Source organism: Mustelus asterias, unplaced genomic scaffold (assembly GCF_964213995.1).
Source record: "Mustelus asterias unplaced genomic scaffold, sMusAst1.hap1.1 HAP1_SCAFFOLD_2158, whole genome shotgun sequence".
In the NCBI taxonomy this organism is placed as follows: Eukaryota; Metazoa; Chordata; class Chondrichthyes; order Carcharhiniformes; family Triakidae; genus Mustelus; species Mustelus asterias.
Window position 1 is genome coordinate 52,720 of NW_027592103.1, and position 10,641 is coordinate 63,360.

Here is a 10,641-nt window from a genome sequence, read left to right on the forward strand (position 1 = left end):
AGGCAGAGGTGCCTCGAGCTATCCGTGCAGCAACGCAGCTCCAGTGCGCTGAAGGCTGTCCTCCTCAGCAGTAATGACCTGCCACCGGTCTGTGCCTTCACAAGACTCTGGACACAATGGGTAAAGAGAGATAGAGAGTGAGAGATGGATTCATATATATACATGATGAGAAAGAGAGAGAGAGATTGCCCCAATACAAACATCGCTCCCCAACCTCTCTATCCCCCTCCCCAGCAACTATCTGAAGCTAAATTAATGTCACAACATTACTGCCATCTTTTACCCAAAACTTAGCTTCAGACCCTGTCCCTCTATATTTAACCACCCCGTCTCTGACATCTCCTCCAGTCACACAACCCTGTGAGATGTCTGCACCGCTCTAATTGTGGCATCATGAGCGTTCCACATGCAACATGACTTGCATCGATAAACTCTCATCTCCAACATTTCAATTGAAATTTCAAAGCTCAATGGCTTTGAAGCCGAATGGTCCAGATTGCCATGGCCTTCAATGTGAACAAGTTGTTTGTGATGTGACTACAGAGGTTGTCTAGGAAACAATGACCGAACACAGGGGGTGAATGTGAGAAGCTGAAGTTTCCACTTGAAGACATTCCCAGTGTCTCTGAGCAGCTGAACTGGGGAAGCCTTTGGGCAGAGACTGTGCTGCTGCTATTGCCCTTCCTGGCCACCAGGCGTCGCTGTAGTGCTCCCGGGGGGCTGCTCCTCCCAGTGTCACCTCTTGCCCACTCCGGCCCGGCCCATGCTCGTTGGCGGGACAACAGGGGGTCTGTCGAGGGGGGCGGGGCTACCTGTGCGCATGTGCGGGACGGGAATGCTCCCAGAAGTCAGCGCGCGGGACGCCACCGCATTGATGCCGTCTCCCCTGGCAACGCAAGATGGTCGCCGCCGTCTCCCTTGGCAACGGAATATGGCCGCTGGCCGTCTCCCTTGGCAACGCAAAATGGCGGACGGCGGTGAGTGTCATTGCTGCGCATGCGCAGTGAGGTCTGTCTGCAGCCAGTGTCCAGATTGCCCCCAGTGGATGGGGTTGGGATTGTGCAGCAGATGGAGCAACAATCCCAGTTTCAATAGGGGGACAGAAGCTGCAATGCTGCCCCCTGTTGGTCACTTCTCCCAGTCTCAGCATTGCAGAGTGTTTAAACAAGAGTGCATTGTCACAGCAGCACCTTGACCTTCAGTTTCAGTTTATTTATTAGTCTCAGAAGTAGGCTTACATTAACACTACAATGGAGTTACTGTGAGAATCCCCTAGTCGCCCACACTCCGGCGCCTGTTCGGGTACACTGAGGGAGAATTTAGCACGGCCAATGCACCCTAACCAGCACATCTTTCAGACTGTGGGAGGAAACCGGAGCACCCGGAGGAAACCCACGCAGACACGGGGAGGGGACAGCACGGGGGAAAGCTCCATTCCAACTGTCCCTGGAGTGTCAGATTAACCTGGGTCACTCACGCACCCCCGGCTAAGACTCACCTCCCTCAGACAGTGAGACCCTCCTGTATCACTCACCTTACTGTAGTCACATACCCTCAGACTCAGCACTGGGCCCTGGGCGTGTTCTTTAAATGCTGCGACCTATCGTGGAGGAAAGAATTGGGAGGATTTTGATTTGATTTGATTTATTACTGTCGCATGTATTGGGATACAGTGAAAAGTATTGTTTCTTGTATGCTGTACAGACAAAACATACCGTTCATAGAGTACATCGGGGAGAAGTAAAAGAGAGGGTGCAGAATGTAGTGTTGCGGCCATAGGTAGGGTGTAGAGAGAGATAAATCTAATATGTAGCAGGACCATTCAAAAGTCTGAGGGCAGCAGGGAAGTTCTTGAGTCGGTTGGTACGTGATCTCAGACTTTGTATCTTTTTCCTGCCGGAAGAAGGTGGAAGAGAGAATGTGTGCATGAGGTCCTTAATTATGCTGGCTGCTTTTCTAAGGCCGCGGGAAGTGTAGACAGAGTCAATGAATGGGAGGCTAGTCTGCGTGATGGACGGGGCTACATTCACGACCTTTTGTAATTTCTTGCAGTCTTGGACAGAGCAGAAACCATACCAAGCCGTGATACAGAAAGGATGCTTTCTATGGTGCATCTGTAGAAGTTGGTGAGAGTCGTAGCTGACATGCCAAATTTCCTTAGCCTCCTGAGAAAGTAGACGTGTTGGTGGGCTTTCTCAATTATAGTGTCGGCATGGGGGGGACCAGGACAAGTTGTTGGTGATCTGGACACCTAGAAACTTGAAGTTGAGACCCAAATGACAAGTTGTCATAGTGTCATAGATGTTTACAGCATGGAAACAGGCCCTTTGGCCCAACTTGTCATGCTGCCCTTTTTCTTTTAACCCCTAAGCTGGTCCCAATTCCCCACATTTGGCCCATATCCCTCTCCATCTATCTTACCCATGTAACAGTCTAAATGCTTTTTAAAAGATAAAATTGTGTCCATCTCTACTACTACCTCTGGCAGCTTGTTCCAGACGCTCATCACTCTCTGTGCGAAAAGATTGCCCCTCTGGACACTTTTGTATCTCTCCCCGCTCACCTTAAACCCATGCCCTCGAGTTTTAGACTCCCCTACCTTTGGGAAAAGATATTGACTATCTATTGTGTGTCAACCATAGAATAGCCACAGAATGAAGGAGGCCATTCAGCTGGTGTCGACTCTCTGCTAGAGCAATCGAGCCAGTCCCACTGCTCCACCTTGTCCCTGGAGCCCTGCAAATCTTTTCCCATCAGCTTCCCATCCCATTTCCTCCGGAAAGACAGCGAGGAGCAGAGAGGAAAGAGGGACTTGGGGAATGGAAAGTTTCATCTGATGTTCTTGTTGGCAGATGCTCTGTGGCGGATAAAGCTGGCAGCCTCCTCCAGAAAGCAGCACAGAGTGAATGGAAGGGGCAGAATGTGAGTGAGATGAGACACGAGAGAGAGAGAGGGGTGAAAGCTTTCTGTTTGTCAGCAAAAAGCACAATGGTGGCCCTGTGTCCTTCAGGGAGCGGCCCAGGCCTCGCTCAAAGCCTGCCCTGTCCTCACACTCACTGGGAGACGGCCATTTCTAACATGTTGTCCATGTTTCTGAGCTGACACTGAGACAAACACAACAACAGCAACCACTGTCCGGACAAGTCCTCACGGAGAATGAAATGTCCAAAGCCACTTCAAAGGAAGATTGCGCGGCAGGATTTGTCCCCGAGCTGTGGAGGGAGAGATTTGGATGGATGACCAGAAGCTGGGTCAGTGAAACAGATATTCTCACCCAGTAACACTCAGACGCACACAGTAATAAACACACACGGAAACATGTCCACGCACACACACAAACACGCATGCACACACACATGCATGCACACAGACACACACAGACACACACACACAAACACACACAGACACACACACACCCAAACATACACACACACACACACATGCATGCACACAGACACACACACACACACAAACATACACACACACACACATGCATGCACACAGACACACACACAGACACACACAAACACACACACACACACAGATTCCTATTTTATTTCACACAATCGATTTGCCTCTTGAACATGCTGAATGATTGGGCTTCCACATCCCCCTGGAATAGAACATTCCAAAGATTCACCACCCTCTGAGTGAAGAAATTCCTCCTCATCTCAGTCTTCAATGGTCTGCCCCTGATTCTGAGATTGTGTCCCCTGGTTCTAGTCTCACCAGCCAGGGGAAACATCCAATCTACATCCACCCTGTCACACCCTGTAAGAATTTTAAGTCTGTTTCAATGGGATCGCCTCTCATTCTTCAAGGGTTCAAGGCCGACTTCCGGACTTGATGGCCATGGAAGGTGTGCTCATAACGGGGCCAAACAGCTGGATTATCAAACAGTAAATCCTGCCGGATCATGTATCAGTAAACTCTGCCCGAAACCTCTCTCAGTTATTACAATCTGGGCCTTGTATCAGTAATCTCTGCCCTTCAGCTGATTGGAGAATATCATTGTGAATATTACTGAGTTTGGGATGTAATATTTTCCTGCTGTTGCCAATATGGCTATTTTTAACATAGTTTCTGAGCATGTCTCCATTTCCCTTTACCTCAGCACTGTATCTGTGTAGATAACACTTTATACAATTTCAATGTTATTTATTAGTGTCACAAGGAGGCTTACATTAACACTGCAATGAAGTTGCTGTGAAAATCCCCTAGTTACCACACTCCGGCGCTGTTCGGCTTCACTGAGGGAGAATTTAGCATGGCCAATCCACCGAACAGCATGTCTTTCAGACTGTGGGAGGAAACCGGAGCACTCGGAGGAAACCCAGACACGGGGAGAACATGCAGACTCCACACAGACAGTGACGCAAGTCGGGAATCGAACCCGGGTCCCTGGCGCTGAGAGGCTGCAGTGCTAACCACTGTGCCACCCCTAGAAACTAGATACAGTTTCTCTTCTTAATGCATGGGGCCAACCCTCTGTATATACTACAATTGGTCTTTACTTAGTTATTGCTTCACTCAACTATGTCACTGTTTCCAATGCACTCAGTGAAGTCACAGTTATTGACGCACGCAGCCATGCCTCTATCTACACCACACCCGACAATTTCTAAGCTGTTGCTGCACTTCCCCAGGAATAGATTTGATCTGTTTCTCTTACATTCAGCATCATCGGAGATACTGCTGTGTTCGGCCTTGTTTCATTCATTACTCAACTCACCTGTGTCTCAGTTTTATTTTACACAAGTTCCTGTCTTTCTTATTCCTACATTTTACCCTGTTTCAGTTGTTACTGCACTGAAAAATCTCTCTGTTAGATAGACAGAGAAAGAGAGTCAGCTGGATGGATAGACGAATATTCCTTTAAAGTTATATATTTGTGTGGGTCAGCTGGTGCCACCACTCTTGTTTGGAACAGTTTTTGTTTGGTCTTGTTACCAGCTATTGGGTGTTGTGTGAAATGTCCAATTGCTCCAGTATTGTGTGTGTAATATTGGTGTTGAAAGATTGGGTGAATTTCGCTCGAGTCTCTTGGAGATGAGCAGAAATTGAGGAAGGGAAATAAAGTTGAACATCGGTAAAGGGAAAGTGACCACAGTCCCAGATGACGATCTGCTGCTCTCCCCTTTGAGGGGGAGAACTCACTGGCGGTGATTTACCACACCTCAGGCCAGGGGAAAGGTTGAAAGGGTTGGGCTTTCATGACGTGTTGGAGACTTTGTGCATCTCAAACCCACTGTCCAGCCAACTGAGTGAACCAACTTCCATATTGCCACATTTCAATGCATGTTGCACAACCTGGTCACAAACGATTGCATTGGAGATTACTCACTGATATTGGGATTGATCTGTGACAATTCTCACAGTCGCGTATGTGTGTGTGTTTGTGTGTGTGTGTGTGTGTATGTATGTTTCTGTCTGTGTGCATATTAGTGGATATGCTTTTACAGATTTCCAGAGTGAGAGAGAGCGAGAGATGCAGAGACCAACAGATGACAGGGTCAAGGAGAGTGAGAGAAAGAGAGAGCCAGATTGAGAGAGGCACTGAGAGACAATGTCTGTCCAAATCCTCTTGAAGCCACTTTGCATTTTCCTCACAACTCACATTCCCACCGAGCTTCGTGTCATCCGCAAACTTGGAAATATTACATTAGGTCCCCACATCCAAATCATTGATGAACATTGTGAACATCTGGGAACAAAGTCCAGATCCTTGTGGCACAGCCGGCCGACACAAGACGGAGAAATCATCTGGCCGGGAACACAACAGCGACATTTTTCAGGGAAGCTCGGAGCCAGCTGTGTCTCAGTGGATCATAATCTGACCTCAGAATCATTCCATTGTGGCTTCAGTTACAGCATCAAATTCTCGGCCAGGCTGGAAAACAAATCATTCCTCAAATCCCCAAATAAAACGGTCTGGGATCTGAACTTAAAATGCTGTAACTGATCATGGAGGAAAGGGTGGGGTCTAATAGACACTGAGAAGATAACTTGCATCTGAATCATAGAACGGTGACAGCACAGGAGGCCATTCAGCCCCATCAAGCCAGTGCGACACTCTGCAAGAGCAATGTCACTATTCCCACTCCTCCACCCTTTCCCCGTGACCCTGTAAATATTTCCCCTTCAGCTTCCCATTCAACTTCTCCTGGAAGTCCTTGATGGAATCTGCTTCCACCTCACCCTCAGACAGTATATTCCAGATACTGGACACTCACTACGTTAGAAACATTTCCTCATGTTGCCGCTGTCGCCATTTACCTGAATTCAGCATCCTCTGGTTTTCAACCTTTCCCCCAAGGTGCCGATTATCTCAAAGCCGATCCTCTCAGTCCCGGGACGTCCCTGCAGGAGTTCCTCAGGGTGAGTGTCCGAGGCCCCAACCATCTTCAGCTGCTCCATCACTGACCTTCCCTCCATCACAAGGTCTGAAGTGGGGATGTTCGCTGATGATTGCACAATGTTCAGCACCATACGCAACTCCTCAGGTACTGAAACAGAAAATAAGAACAAACCAAACAGGTCAGGCAGCATCTGTGGAGAGAGAAACAGATTCTGGGACCAGGGGGACTGAGAGACAGGCAGATTGAGAAAAATATGCACACACTAACACTCACACAGACAGCCTAAAACTAAACAGATATATAATGGAGGAGGAATCCCTTCTCCCTCTGTAAATAGAGATTAACTCGATTACTCTTCCAAAAAGACAGCACATCTGGATGGGCAGAATAGTCTCCAATTCTACCCATGGTCCTTTTCTGATCTCCATTCTTCACATCTGCACACGTTGGCTTCAGCTCCAGTTTGTGAATGAAAGCAAACCCCTGTTCATTACAAATCCACTCAGCCTTTTCCCTCTGCTCTCTCCACACACAATCTACAAGACACAAACAGGAAACATGGATTCCAGGAGAGAAAGGTCACACCTGATCCTCCTCTCAATGGATTCGCTGTCGCCAGAGAGAACATTCCAGCTCCTTCAGAAAGTCACAACTGATTAATGTCAGGGACAGAATTGGAATGAATTAGACACAAGAGAGATGAAAGGTTTCTGCTCATCATAAAAAGCTAAAGAGTCACTCAATGTCATTAAGGGAGAGACCTCGCTGGTCTATCTTTGACCCAAGTCACACACTGACTCTGAATGTCCTCACAGCAACTTGGGGGATGGACATTTCTAAAGTACTATTCATGGCTTTAGGGTTTCCAAAAGTGTTTCACCCACAATGGAGCGCTTTTGAAATGTTGTCAGTGTTATTTAGGAAATAAGCAAACTTTTGACGCCACATGCATTGAGTTTAAAAATTGGCAAGCCATGTTGCAGCTTTATAGAACCATTGTTAGGCCGCACTTGGAATATAGTGTTCAATTCTGGTCGCCACACTACCAGAAGGATGTGGAGGCTTTGGAGAAGGTACAGAAAAGATTTACCAGGATGTTGCCTGGTATGGAGGGCATTAGCTATGAGGAGAGTTTGGAGAAACTTGGTTTGTTCTCACTGGAATGACGGAGGCAAGGGGGGGTGACATGATAGAAGTCTACAAGATTATGAGAGGCATGGACAGAGTGGATAGTCAGGAGCTTTTTCCCAGGGTTGAAGAGTCAATTACTAGGGGGCATAGGTTTAAGGTGTGAGGGGCAAGGTTTAAAGGAGATGTACAAGGCAAGTTTTTTACACAGAGGGTGGTGGGTGCCTGGAACTCGCTGCTGGGAGAGGTAGTGGAAGCAGATACAATAATGAGTTTTAAGGGGCGTCTGGAGAAATACAAGAATAGGATGGGAATAGAGGGATATGGTCCCTGGAAGGGGAGGTGTTTTTAGTTCACACATGGTTGGTGCAGGCTTGGAGGGCCGAAGGGCCTGTTCATGTGCTGTAATTTTCTTTATTCTAATTTCAGAGAGAGAGATATATACAGATACAGAGCCATAGAAAGACAGAAACAGGATGGGATTGTGCTGTACATGTTTCCGAGCTGACATTGAGACACACACAAGATGTACACCAATGATTTGGATGAGGGAACCAAAAAGAATATTTCCAAGTTTGCTGATGCCATGAAACTTGTTGGGAATGTGAGTAGTGAGAAGGATGTTAAAATGTTTCACAGTGACTTCAGTAAATTGAGTGAATGGGTAAATGCGTGGCAGATGCTGTATAACGTGGACAAACGTGAATTTAACTACTTCGGACAGAGAAGCAGAATGGCAGAGGGTTATTTAAATGGTGATAGATTGGGAAATGTTGATATACAAAGGGACCTGGGTGTCCCAGTACACCAGAGACTGAAAGCAAGCATGCAGCTACAGCAAACAGTTAGGAAGGCAAATGATATGTTGGCCTTCATTGCAAGAGAACTTGAGGAAAGGAGCAAGGATGTCTTACTGCAGCTGTACAGGCCCTCGGTGAGACCACACCTGGAATATTGTGTACAGTTTTTGTCTCTGCAACTATGAAATACTGCGTTTACCATAGAGGGAGAGCAGCGGAGGCACACCAGACTGATTCCTGGGATGGCAGGATTGTCGTATGAGGAGAGATTGAGTCGACTGGGCCTGTATTCACTGGAGTTCCGAAGAATGAGAGGGGATCGAATTGAAATGTATAAATTCTGACCGGGCTGGACTGACTGAATACAGGGATGTTGTTTCCTCCAGCTGAGGGGGTGGGGAGAGGGGCGGGGGGGTGGGGGGGGGGGGGGGGGGGGGGGGGAGGCTGGAACAAGGGGTCACAGATGGTGAAACTTTGCAATATGTTTAATCTGTAGAAACCTATCCATCTCAGTCTGTGAACGATGACTGAGCCTCCACAGCCCTCTGGGATAGGGAATTCCAAAGATTTACCATCCTGGAAGCACATGGAATTCAGGAAAACTTGGCGAGATGGATCCGAAACTGGTTTAGTAATTGGACACAAAGGGTGGTGTTGGAAGGCTGTTTGAGTGGCTGGAGGCCGGTGTCCAGTGGTGCACCACAAGGCTCCATGCTGGGGGGCTCATTGTTGTTATACATAAATGAGACAGATGATAATGCGGGGGCAATGATAAGCAAGGTTCCAGATGACACCAAGATTGGTAGGATGGTTAATAGTGAAGAAGGTTGTAGGTTACAGGAAGATATCGCTGGGTTGGTCAGATAGGCAGAGCAGTGGCAGATGGTATTTGACCCTGATAGGTGCGAGGTAATGCACTTTGGAAGCAGTAACAAGGCATGGGAGTATTTAATGAGTTGCAGGACACTGGGAAGCTCAGAGGAACATATGGATCTTGGGCAATTATTCACAGATCCCTGAAGGCAGCAGAACAGGTGAATCAAGTGGTAAAGAAGGCAGATGAGACACTTGCTTTATCAGTCATGGCGCAGAGTAGAAGAGCAAAGAGTTAATGTTGGAGTTGTACAGAGCGTTGGTTAGGCCACAGCTGGAGTACCGTGTGCAGATCTGGTCACCACACCAGAGGAAGGATATGATAGCACTAGAGGGGGTACAGAGGAGGCTCAGCAACAAGTTGCCTGGGATGGAGTATTTGAGCTATAAGGAGAGACTGGAAAGGTTTGGATTGTTTTCTTTAGAGCAGAGAAGGCTGATTGAGGTGTATAAGATTATGAGGGGTATGGACAGCGTGAATAGGAAACAGCTGTTCCCCTTGGTTGAGGGGACATAGTTTTAGGGCAAAGGGCAGGAGATTCAGAGGAGAGTTGAGAAAAAACATTCACTCAGAGGGTGATGGGAATCAGGAATGTACTGCCTGGGAAGGCAGTGGAGGTCGGAAACCTTACAACCTTTCAAAAGCATTTGGATGAGCACTTGAAACATCACAACATTCAAAGATATGGTACAAGAGATGGAAAATTGGATTAGCACAACTTTAGTGGTAGTTACTGTTGGTGCAGACTCAATGGGTCGAAGGGACTTTTCTTCACTGTACCACTCTATGACTCTGAGGGAAGAAATTCCTCCTCACAGGAAGCAGAGAGTCGGAATAAATGGGTGCTTTTCTGGTTGGCGGATGGTAACTAGTGGCGTGCCGCAGGGATCGGTACTGGGGCCTCAACTATTTACCATTTATATAGACGATCTGGAGGAGGGACTGAGTGTAGGGTAACAAAGTTTGCAGACGACACAAAGATAAGTGGAAAAGTGGAATCGTGCGGAGGGCGTAGAAGGTCTGCAGAGAGATTTGGACAGGCTGAGTGAGTGGGCGAGGATCTGGCAGATGGAGTATAACGTTGACAAATGCGAGTTTATTCACTTAGAGAAAATAATAGCAAATTGGATTATTATCTAAATGGAAAAAAATTACAACACGCTGCTGTGCAAAGGGACCTGGGTTCCTTGTGCATGAGACGCAAAAACCCAGTCTGCAGGTGCAACAGGTGATCAAGAAGGCAAATGGGATGTTGGCCTATATCGCAAGGGGGACAGAATATAAAAGCAGAGATGTCTTGCTGCATCTGTACAGGGCATTGGTGAGGCCGCAGCTGGAATACTGTGTGCAGTATTGGTCCCCTTATTTGCGGAAGGATATATTGGCCTTGGAGGGAGTGCAGAGAATGTTCACCAGGCTGATACCAGAGATGAGGGGTGTTGATTATCAGGAAGAGGACTGAGCAGATTGGGTTTGTACT